Here is a 10,307-nt window from a genome sequence, read left to right as displayed (position 1 = left end):
AGTGTCGGCAGTCCATGCGATGAAGGATGTCTTTGATGATCCCGAAACAGTGTGCCACCTCCTCGTTGATGCCGATAACGACTTCACCTCTGTTAGTCGAAATGCCACCATATGGAACTGTCGTGTGCTTTAGCCTTGGCGTTCAGGGTTTCTGTTTGACTCATTTCGTGGGTTTCCGGTCGTTGTGCTTCGTGGGGCAGGAGCAAACTTCATCCATGTCCTGCTCAGCCGTGAGGGAACAACGCAAGACTGCCCCTTGGCAATGATGATGTATGCTATTGGTGTCCAACCCCTTGTCAGGACACTTGCCAACCCCAGTAAGCAACGACAGGACTAGTAGTTTTCCGATGATTCCTTATGTGGAAGGAAACTGCGTCATGTCAGCGAGTGTGCCGATGTTCTTGCGGACGCAGGCCAGGATTTAAGGTACTTCTCTGAACCAACAATGAAGAAACCCCATGACAGCCACATCGCCGTTTGGATATGTGAACCAGGGTGGCATGTTCACGATTTCCAATTCAAAACATTATCCGGGAACCTTTACAATGGAGCTTATCAGTTGAGAACATAACAAAATGCATTTTTCGGAGCACACAACTTGGTCTTGAAAAAATCTAATTTTTCGGACTGTGATTACCCTCGATACTGTTCTGTTCCTTGTTAGAAATACTAAAAGCAATGCCAGAATCAATGGTCCTACTGGTTGCTTTGCTCGTTTCGCCATCATAATTATTTATTGCAGCAAGAATAGATGAAACATTTATTTATTTATTTGAGGATTAGATGCGCGATTAACGGCGCTATTCTTTGTATCATACTTGCTGTACTAAAACTATGATTAGTTACAGTCATGACGAGTAGTCCCCTCAAAAGGAGTCAAACGGGAGTATGTTGCGCTTGGTCAGGGGGTGGGATTCTATCCCAGCTCCCCCTTGGCGTTGCCGTTTCACGGTTTGCCAATGGTCCGTACTACAAAAATAATACTTTGAGTACGTGTACAGACCGGTCGGTGTAGTCGTGGATCTTCACTGATATTTTTATTATCAATTTAGAAAAGCGATCCTATCAGCTTTTCTACTTTTCTTGTCACAATTTAAGAGCCAACGACACCGCAGTTGACACTTTATCTACATAAGGTTCTGTCTAAAGACAGTAAGTTGCTCCGTACCTGGGCCGGGAGTACTATTTTACTATTCCATGGCTCCTAGCATCGCCTGGCTGGCCTCGTCCGTATGCACAGCAAACATTTTTCACAGTCTTTTTCGGTTGTGCATGAACGAGGAACCAACTACCTTTTTTGGACCTTTTTCACGTCATCAGATCATCGCGTGTAAACACGTCATCTGCACTCATAGTTTTAATTAATGGGGTACTAAATATAAATGTATTATTTAGGTTTGCTTATACAGGTCCCAACTAACCACACTAGCGCACACGCTACACTGCATTGCCTTGTACTGCATTTCAGATTGATGTCATGTGCTTTGCTTGGCTGAGTAATGATAATTTGCACCAAGTCCGTTTTGCGGAAAAGAAAAATGAAATCCTGCTTTCCGTATTGTGGTCTTGCAGAAAAACCGATCGTGCTTCTTTACCTACATGTTCTATCTCTCCTTATCCACCTTATCCAAACCAAAATTATATCCTACCTACTGGTCGGGTTCAGTCTCACAACTGGTTTTTGCACTGTATCCAGGTATTTACGGAGTCTCTTCCTGGACCTATATCAATGCATTTATTACATCATTGTAGCTCCAACATGAGCTAACTGTAGCTCTACCTTGAGCTTTAAACCAATGGTTTCGAAACCGTAACTCCTCAATGACCCACAGATGCCTTTTTGTTGACATGATTGTGTGAGGGAAGTGAGTGATGAAAATCTAAAAAAAAATATTGGTGGTGAAACGAATGTCAAAACCTAGTAGCCGAATATTCTTTGGCTTAACGAACGAAGGTACGAATATTCTTTTTGCAGCAAAGATTACATCACATGCCCTCCTCTCAGTCTTGTGATGGATATTGTCATTACTGTTAGTTGTCCGATATTTGATCGATGGGACTAACTACATTGGACCAACAAATACACAAAATTATGAATAAAATGCTACACCATATATTTTACACTCTAAATCATTTGATCAGATCACCGGATGATAACTACATGTATAAGCAACAGTTAACAATCTGGGAGTTTCATACCCTAGCTATAACATTACACATTAGTGGTCGCCATTTCATAAATTGTCATAAAATCAGCAGAAAAAAAGAAGAAAAAACGACAGACAGTAGTTTCAAAAAGAAAACTCTTTGCTCACCGCTGGAGCTCTCGCTTTCCCGCTGCCTTGATTTCACACTAGACAGGTTCCAGAAAGGATTCGGGCATCGGCTATCCTTCCAGACCTGCAGATTGGAAATTTCAGTGGACTTATCACGTACATTGGATGGCTATCTTGAGTCAGTCAAGTTAGAAATATTGGCGGCCGGAAAAGAGCAAGATGTCACGAAGAAAGCAACAAAGAATATCGCTATCAACAATTTTACAATAAACACAACTTGAACTGACAATAGACATTATAACGTATCGACATACTACACTCTTACCTAGCTGAAGGAATGACAACTTTTTGCCAGTTGCTGGTGATAACGGGTAGCTACACCTTTCTAGGACGAAGAAAAACTGATCTGTCCGGCTGCTTTGCAACGAGTCTACTGGCTGTTCGAAAGCTGCATAGCTCTGCCTTATGTGTATAGCATCGGACAGTCATGTCCCAGTGCCAGCAAAGTACCACTTGCACTTGTGTAAGTACATGGTTGTGAGCGTTGAAGGTCTGAGACAAGACTAGATGTTCCTATGCGTTTTCTGCTCGAGTGCATGCGTCATATACCTCGGCTGGGCAACTTGCAGCCCATGTAACCAGCTGAGCTGTGCGCAAGAGTAAAATACTGGCAGTTGAGCTTGGCTCAACTAATTACTTTCGCGATGCGACACGTGATTTGGCCTACGATTTGGAACTATTCTACAGCAAAGTAGTCGAAAAGTTCAAGAGTTGCCTTTTGTACAATTTGGACCATAGTAACGTCATATCCCAGTACAATGTCGGCAGTGCATGCGATGAAGAGGGATCAATAGAGAGGTTCTGCTACACTTGACACATAGAGAAATCGTGAAGAGAGCAGGTGTCTAGGTTATAGTATACTGCTCCGCGTGTTTTGGGTCCAGATTTCTACGCGTAGATAAGTTCCTCTACGCTGTGGCACCACGGAGAAAAAAATGTATACAGATTTCCTGAACATCGATCAAATGCAGGCAGAAAACTGCCAAATATGGAAGGAGAAATTCCCAGCACACATTCCATGTGATTTCACGACGTGACCGTAGAGTAGAACAGCTTTCCTTTTCGTTCGGTGAACGCGAAGAGAGTTCCCGGAATCTTCGCGTTGCGTTCCCATAATGTAGAGCAGAACCTAACTATTACCAAGCCGTGAAACCTCAACGGGAACGAGTTCAACGGAACGAACGTGAAACACGGCGTGATTTATTAGCATTATTTTCTCCCATTCACCACCCGTTTACGAAATTCGGCTGCTTTCCAGTTTCAAAGAGTTTTTTTATTATTTTGACAGGCGATGATTTCGAAAGCTTTTCTTGAGATCACATCTTAGCCTGACTGACCTTTACCCGAATGAAGATGAAAGAAACCCCATGACAAGCACATCGCAAATGAATGGGTGCAGCAAAGGGTTGTGTTCGCGATGTCCATTCCAAAACATTCCCCAAAGACTTTACAATGGAGCTAGTTGGTTGAGAATATTTGACAAAACTGAACATTTCGGAGGAGAAGACAAAACCTTATCAAGGAAGCTGATGGTAGTATTGAATAAGTCTCATCTTTGGCACCGTGGTTACCCTAGATCCTGTTCTGTGTCTTTTTGGTAATGATTATGCCAAATTCAGTGGTGCTACTTGATATTTGGTGCGTCCTTCCGTCATATTCACTCCTACAAGACAGGGTGAGAAATTTTAGAAATGTTAGAAAAATCAGAAAGAATAAAATAGGCGCGATTTATGTTGCTATTCTCCGCATCATGGTTGAAATCGCACGTACTCGATTAAGACCGTCTCGTTGCAGTCAAGACGAGTAGACCCCTCCGAAATCGTCAAACACGAGTATGTGTCGCGTGGTCGGGACGGGATTCTAACCCAGCTCCACCTTCGCGTTGCCGTTTCACGACTTACTAATGGTCCCTAAGGATGCCTTCGATACTACCGAAACAGAGTGCCTCCTCCTCGTTGATGCCGCTAACGCCTTAGACTCTGTTAGTCCAACTTCCACCCTATGGTACTGTCGTGTGCTTTGGCCTAGGTGTTCGGTCACTACTAATTCCTCGCCCACAATGATCCAGTCACTCTCCTAGCATTCATCCCTATATAGCCCTAAGGAGTGAAATATGCAGGAATATTTGACTGCTTAGGTATAGCGAAAATCAATGGGAGTCAATACGATCAGGGTGATAAATGCATGTTATTTCGAAACACGTGCTCCTCAATGATCCCAAGGTGCCTTTTTGTTGTCTTGTTTCTGTGAGCTACGGGGTACTACAGTCAAATTTAGGAGCGCATTTATGACAAACATTAGCGACCAAGTAGGTAAAATACGCTCGTGTTAAACTTCGTGTGCACACGTCATAATAGGAAGCATGGAAACAACATATGATTAATGACTTTTTAACTCGTTATCAATTAAGTCAACCTAAGTACGAGGAAATTGTGCCGGACGAATGGTCACCATTTTATAAAGTAATAGGTATACATTGGTAGGACTTGGGCATGAAAGATATGCTGTGAATAATCCAATTGAGCTGGTCAGGTTATACCTCAGCTCTGCGTATTTCCACTGCCAGTTAGCTGCTTTCCAGTAGTAGTTCATCGCCATATCGCACCATAGCTTCAACCAATTCCACTTTCGTCCATTCCTTATGATTTTGCTGTCCTTGTGATGACGAAAGGAGAAACCTTCCAAAGCCTAGATATAAATCGTGACGATCAGGGCGTCTGGACTGCGGTAAACGTTTTAATCCGTCTTCGTACTCAATCATAGCTGTGAAATAATCATCCACTTGAGACGTGCGTAGGTTTCCCTTTATCAGGAGGGTGACAACGGAATGATTAAAGGTGACGTCTGAAAATATTTTAATCCATTCACGGGTAAAGAGTACTGGGTTGGCAAGAGCAAATTGGTCATAGTCATATTCTCCAAAGCCCCATTGCAAATAAGGATTGTATGTCCATGCCAAGGGAAAGAACACAGAGAGACTAAGGCTATCTACTCCCAGGTATGAAAATATTCTTGGTTCGATCGTGGCCAAGTTGTGAAGTCCATTTGCAAGCACCACAAGCCTCGATTGTCGATTCGCAGAGGGCAAGCATTCCTGCAGTTTGTGGATATCATCGTCCAAATGGGTGATGATGGCCTCTTGGTACTGTTCCAGCGAACCACAATCCTCTGCCAATATATCCGCAACATCTATTAGTCGGTACTTTCTGCTGCCAAAAGGTCTCTCTGGATCGATAGCCGTGCATCTGTCCATGATTATATGGGGAGATATGTTAGGTAAGAACAGAGAAGCCGTAAAAGGATGCAAGCCACAAGTATTCGATTTAACAAGTGGATTAAGTAAAGCAGCATTTGTCCAGCTCGGTTTGAGGCCAACAATGTTGGGTGGCTTCAACGCCAGGCTCAATATTCGGAAAAACGTTTTCACCATCAATTCCATCGTATTGTCTGTTTCGTTGTTGACTATCCTTCCATCGCCGTTGTAGTCAATACTGACTCCTTTGTGAGCGATAAACATAATTTTTGCAACTCGAATATATGGCACTTTCAAATGTGGACTGAGATGATAGCGTTGCTGCATGAACGGGACAAAAACAAAGACAATGGACACTTTCCCTGACTTATATGTAAAAGTTTTTAGAGGATTCTTAGGAGAACAAAGTACATGTACACTTCGGAGTAGAAGCACAAACTGCATGCTCGGCAACACTCTTATGAAATGCGGTTCACGAACAAAATGTCGTGCCTTTTGATCAAGTGATACACAGGCCAGAGCAAACAAATGTAAGCACCGTAGAGTAAAGATGGATAATTTTGTCTGAGCATCCTGAAAGTCGGGCATTCTAACAGTATTCTTATAACTGCATTTTGACGTTTACGCAGTGCTAAGTTGTAGAATGTTTTAAAACCTGTGTATATTCACACTAAAGAACCTTATCTATGCAAAACAGACGCATTTGAAATTAGCCACAGGCCTAGCCTAAATCGAGGGAATCTTCTGTGAGGGGAGTAAAATGATGAGATTGAAATACTTCAGTCTTCAGAGCTAACCCCAACATTTTGCATCATCAAAAACGTACAACAAGCAATGGTGATTTATCAATGACACACCCCAGATAACGGATTTGTGGTCATGTCATGACAAGTCTTACGGAAACAATTTGCATCTTTTTAAAGCAATGCACTACGCATCTAGTATTGACTGAGTGAAAGGTCAGTATAAGAAATACAAGCCGAGTAAAATTCCGAGGCGATGGCATTTTTAGATTTATCCAAAAAACCGTCGGTATTTCAAGTTCCAGAGCGATAAACTCATGAATCCCGGTTTCATGATTACACAACCGTTGCATCATCAGGCATCACCTACTCATGCAGTGACCATGCTGCACTAGGCACCGTTCAACTGCGCAACGCGTCAGCATACAATTACAAGCAGTCAATATAGCCCTAAAGAGTGAAATATGCAGGAATATTTGACTGCTTAGGTATAGCGAAAATAAATGGCACTCAATACTAAGAGAGTGATAAAAACTATAAACATCATCTTCTTCAGCTTCCATTTCCTATACTGACCTCGCACTCCGTCAATATAAGGTAAATATTCTTCGATCCCGAAGTAATATGTGAGGTAGAAAGGTTTTCGAGAATTTGTTAACAATAACGTAGACAGTGAGTGGGAAGACGATGAACTCTACATGGACATGTATCAATATGAACATAGGGAATCAGTCAAGGATAAGATGCAACTGCTTCAGAAAGGGAAAGGAGTTGGCCCAAAATTATCCTCAAATTGACACTGTGACGCAGATATTGATCAGCAAATGCACATGCAATTCACACATCCACGCACTCAGATATTGGCATAGATTCATACACACACGAAAACAGGAATTTTGCATTATTAGTGCTCACCAGAACAAGTCGTCTGAACGTGTACTCATTGAGCAGCCACCATTGCATGGATTTGCTGACAGCACACAGCTGAAATATGTTTTGAATAGACAACATTGGCAACAAGATGTCTTGCCAGACGTCAAACTGAACACTTTCCAGTCCATTCGTTCCGGATTCATGGGCATCCATTGCCAAGGTAGGCTGGCAGTGCTAGTTGTCCGATATTTGATCGATGGGACTAACTACATTGGACCAACAAATACACAAAATTATGAATAAAATGCTACAACGTATATTTTGCATTTTAAAATAATTTGATCAGATCACCGGATGATAACTACATGTATAAGCAACAGTTAACAATCTGGGTGTTTCATACCCTAGCTATAACATTACACATTAGTGGCCGCCATTTCATAAATTGTCATAAAATCAGCAGAAAAAAAGAAGAAAAAACGACAGACAGTAGTTTCAAAAAGAAAACTCTTTGCTCACCGCTGGACCTCTCGCTTTCCCGCTGCCTTGATTTCACACTAGACAGGTTCCAGAAAGGATTCGGGCATCGGTTATCCTTCCAGACCTGCAGATTGGAAATTTCAGTGGACTTATTACGTACACTGGATGGCTATCTTGAGTCAGTCAAGTTAGAAATATTGGCGGCCGGAAAAGAGCAAGATGTCACGAAGAAAGCAACAAAGAATATCGCTATCAACAATTTTACAATCAACACAACTTGAACTGACAATAGATATTATAACGTATCGACATACTACACTCTTACCTAGCTGAAGGAATGACAACTTTTTGCCAGTTGCTGGTGATAACGGGTAGCTACACCTTTCTTGGACGAAGAAAAACTGATCTGTCCGGCTGCTTTGCAACGAGTCTACTGGCTGTTCGAAAGCTACATAGCTCTGCCTTATGTGTATAGCATCGGACAGTCATGTCCCAGTGCCAGCAAAGTACCACTTGCACTTGTGTAAGTACATGGTTGTGAGCGTTGAAGGTCTGAGACAAGACTAGATGTTCCTATGCGTTTTCTGCTCGAGTGCATACGTCATATACCTCGGCTGGGCAACTTGCAGCCCATGTTACCACGCGAGCTGTGCGCAAGAGTAAAATACTGGCAGTTGAGCTTGGCTCAACTAATTACTTTCGCGATGCGACAATTAATTTGGCCTTCGATTTGGAACTATTCTACAGCAAAATAGTCGAAAAGTTCAAGAGTTGCCTTTTGTGAAATTTGGACCATAGTAAAGTCCTATCCCAGTGCAATGTCGGCAGTGCATGCGATGAAGAGGGATCAATAGAGAGGTTCTGCTACACTTGACACATAGAGAAATCGTGAAGAGAGCAGGTGTCTAGGTTATAGTATACTGCTCCGCGTGTTTTGGGTCCAGATTTCTACGCGTAGATAAGGTCCTCTACGTTGTGGCACCACGGAGAAAAAATGTATGCAGATTTCCTGAACATCGATCAAATGCAGGCAGAAAACTGCCAAATATGGAAGGAGAAATTCCCAGCACACATTCCACGTGAGTTCACTACGTGAACGTAGAGTAGAACAGATTTCCTTTACGTTCAGTGAACGCGAAGAGAGTTCCCGGAATCTTCGCGTTGCGTTCCCATAATGTAGAGCAGAACCTAACTATTACCAAGCCGTGAAACCTCAACGGGAACGAGTTTAACGGAACGAACGTGAAACACGGCGTGATTTATTAGCATTATTTTCTCCCATTCACCACCCGTCTACGAAATTCGGCTGCTGTCCAGTTTCAAAGAGTTTTTTAATTAATTTTTTACAGGCGATGATTTCGCAAGCTTTTCTTGAGATCACATCTTAGCCTGACTGACCTTTACCCGGATGAAGATGAAAGAAGCCCCATGACAAGCACATCGCAAATGAATGGGTGCAGCAAAGGGTTGTGTTCGCGATGTCCATTCCAAAACATTCCCCAAAGACTTTACAACGGAGCTAGTTGGTTGAGAATATTTGACAAAACTGAACGTTTCGGAGCAGTAGACAAACCCTTATCAAGGAAGCTGAAGGTAGTATTGAATAAGTCGCATCTTTGGCATCGTGGTTACCCTAGATCCTGTTCTGTGTCATTCAGTGGTCCTACTTGATATTTGGTGCGTCCTTCGGTCATATTCACTCCTACAAGAGTGGGTGAGAAATTTAGAAATTTTAGAAAAATCAGAGATAATAACTTAGGCGCGATTTATGTTGCTATTCTCCGCATAATGGTTGAAATCGCACGTACTCGATTAAGACCGTCTCGTTGCAGTCAAGACGAGTAGACCCCTCCGAAATCGTCAAACACGAGTATGTGTCGCGTGGTCAGGACGGGATTCTAACCCAGCTCCACCTTCGCGTTGCCGTTTCACGACTTACTAATGGTCCGTAAGGATGCCTTCGATACTACCGAAACAGAGTGCCTCCTCCTCGTTGATGCCACTAACGCCTTAGACTCTGTTAGTCCAACTTCCACCCTATGGTACTGTCGTGTGCTTTGGCCTAGGTGTTCGGTCACTACTAATTCCTCGCCCTCAATGATCCAGTCACTCTCCTAACACTCATCTCTATATAGCCCTAAGGAGTAAAAAATGCAGGAATATTTGACTGCTTAGGTATAGCGAAAATCAATGAGAGTCAATACGATCAGAGTGATAAATGCATGGTATTTCTGAACCAGTGCTCCTCAATGATTCCAAGGTGCGACTTTGTTGTCTTGTTTCTTTGAGCAACGGGGTAATACAGTCAGAATGAAGAGCGCATTTATGACAAACATTAGCGACCAAGTAGGGTAAATAGGCTCATGTTAAACTTCGTGTGCACACGTCATAATAGGAAGCATGGAAACAACTGTAATGGGTAGCCGAGTGGTAGGCGCGGTGAAATCAACAATAATTACTTTTATTCTACTTTCAGGTACACACCTGAGATATAATCGTTAGTGAAAGAAGAAGCGGCAAAATAAATAACTTTCACTCCGGTGCTCACCTAGAGGCTGAATCCGTATTCTTCGAGTTAGCTTTCATTGCTATCCAATCTAATCTAATCTTCTCTTCATTAAA

At 42.6% G+C, this 10,307-nt stretch overlaps 1 long non-coding RNA gene across 1 annotated transcript; it reads right to left on the bottom strand.

Annotated features, from left to right (window-relative positions):
- Positions 1-6,795: 6,795 nt before the first annotated feature.
- Positions 6,796-8,096, bottom strand: LOC135824515 (uncharacterized). Its single transcript, XR_010554869.1, has 3 exons — positions 8,011-8,096; positions 7,725-7,809; positions 6,796-7,471 (listed from the first exon to the last, which is right to left on the bottom strand). It is a non-coding gene; the product is annotated as an uncharacterized LOC135824515 (long non-coding RNA).
- Positions 8,097-10,307: the final 2,211 nt, after the last annotated feature.

Source organism: Sycon ciliatum, chromosome 9, assembly GCF_964019385.1.
Source record: "Sycon ciliatum chromosome 9, ocSycCili1.1, whole genome shotgun sequence".
Lineage (NCBI taxonomy): Eukaryota > Metazoa > Porifera > Calcarea > Leucosolenida > Sycettidae > Sycon > Sycon ciliatum.
Note: the sequence above shows the minus strand (reverse complement) of the source record. Positions and strands in the feature narration are given on the sequence as shown.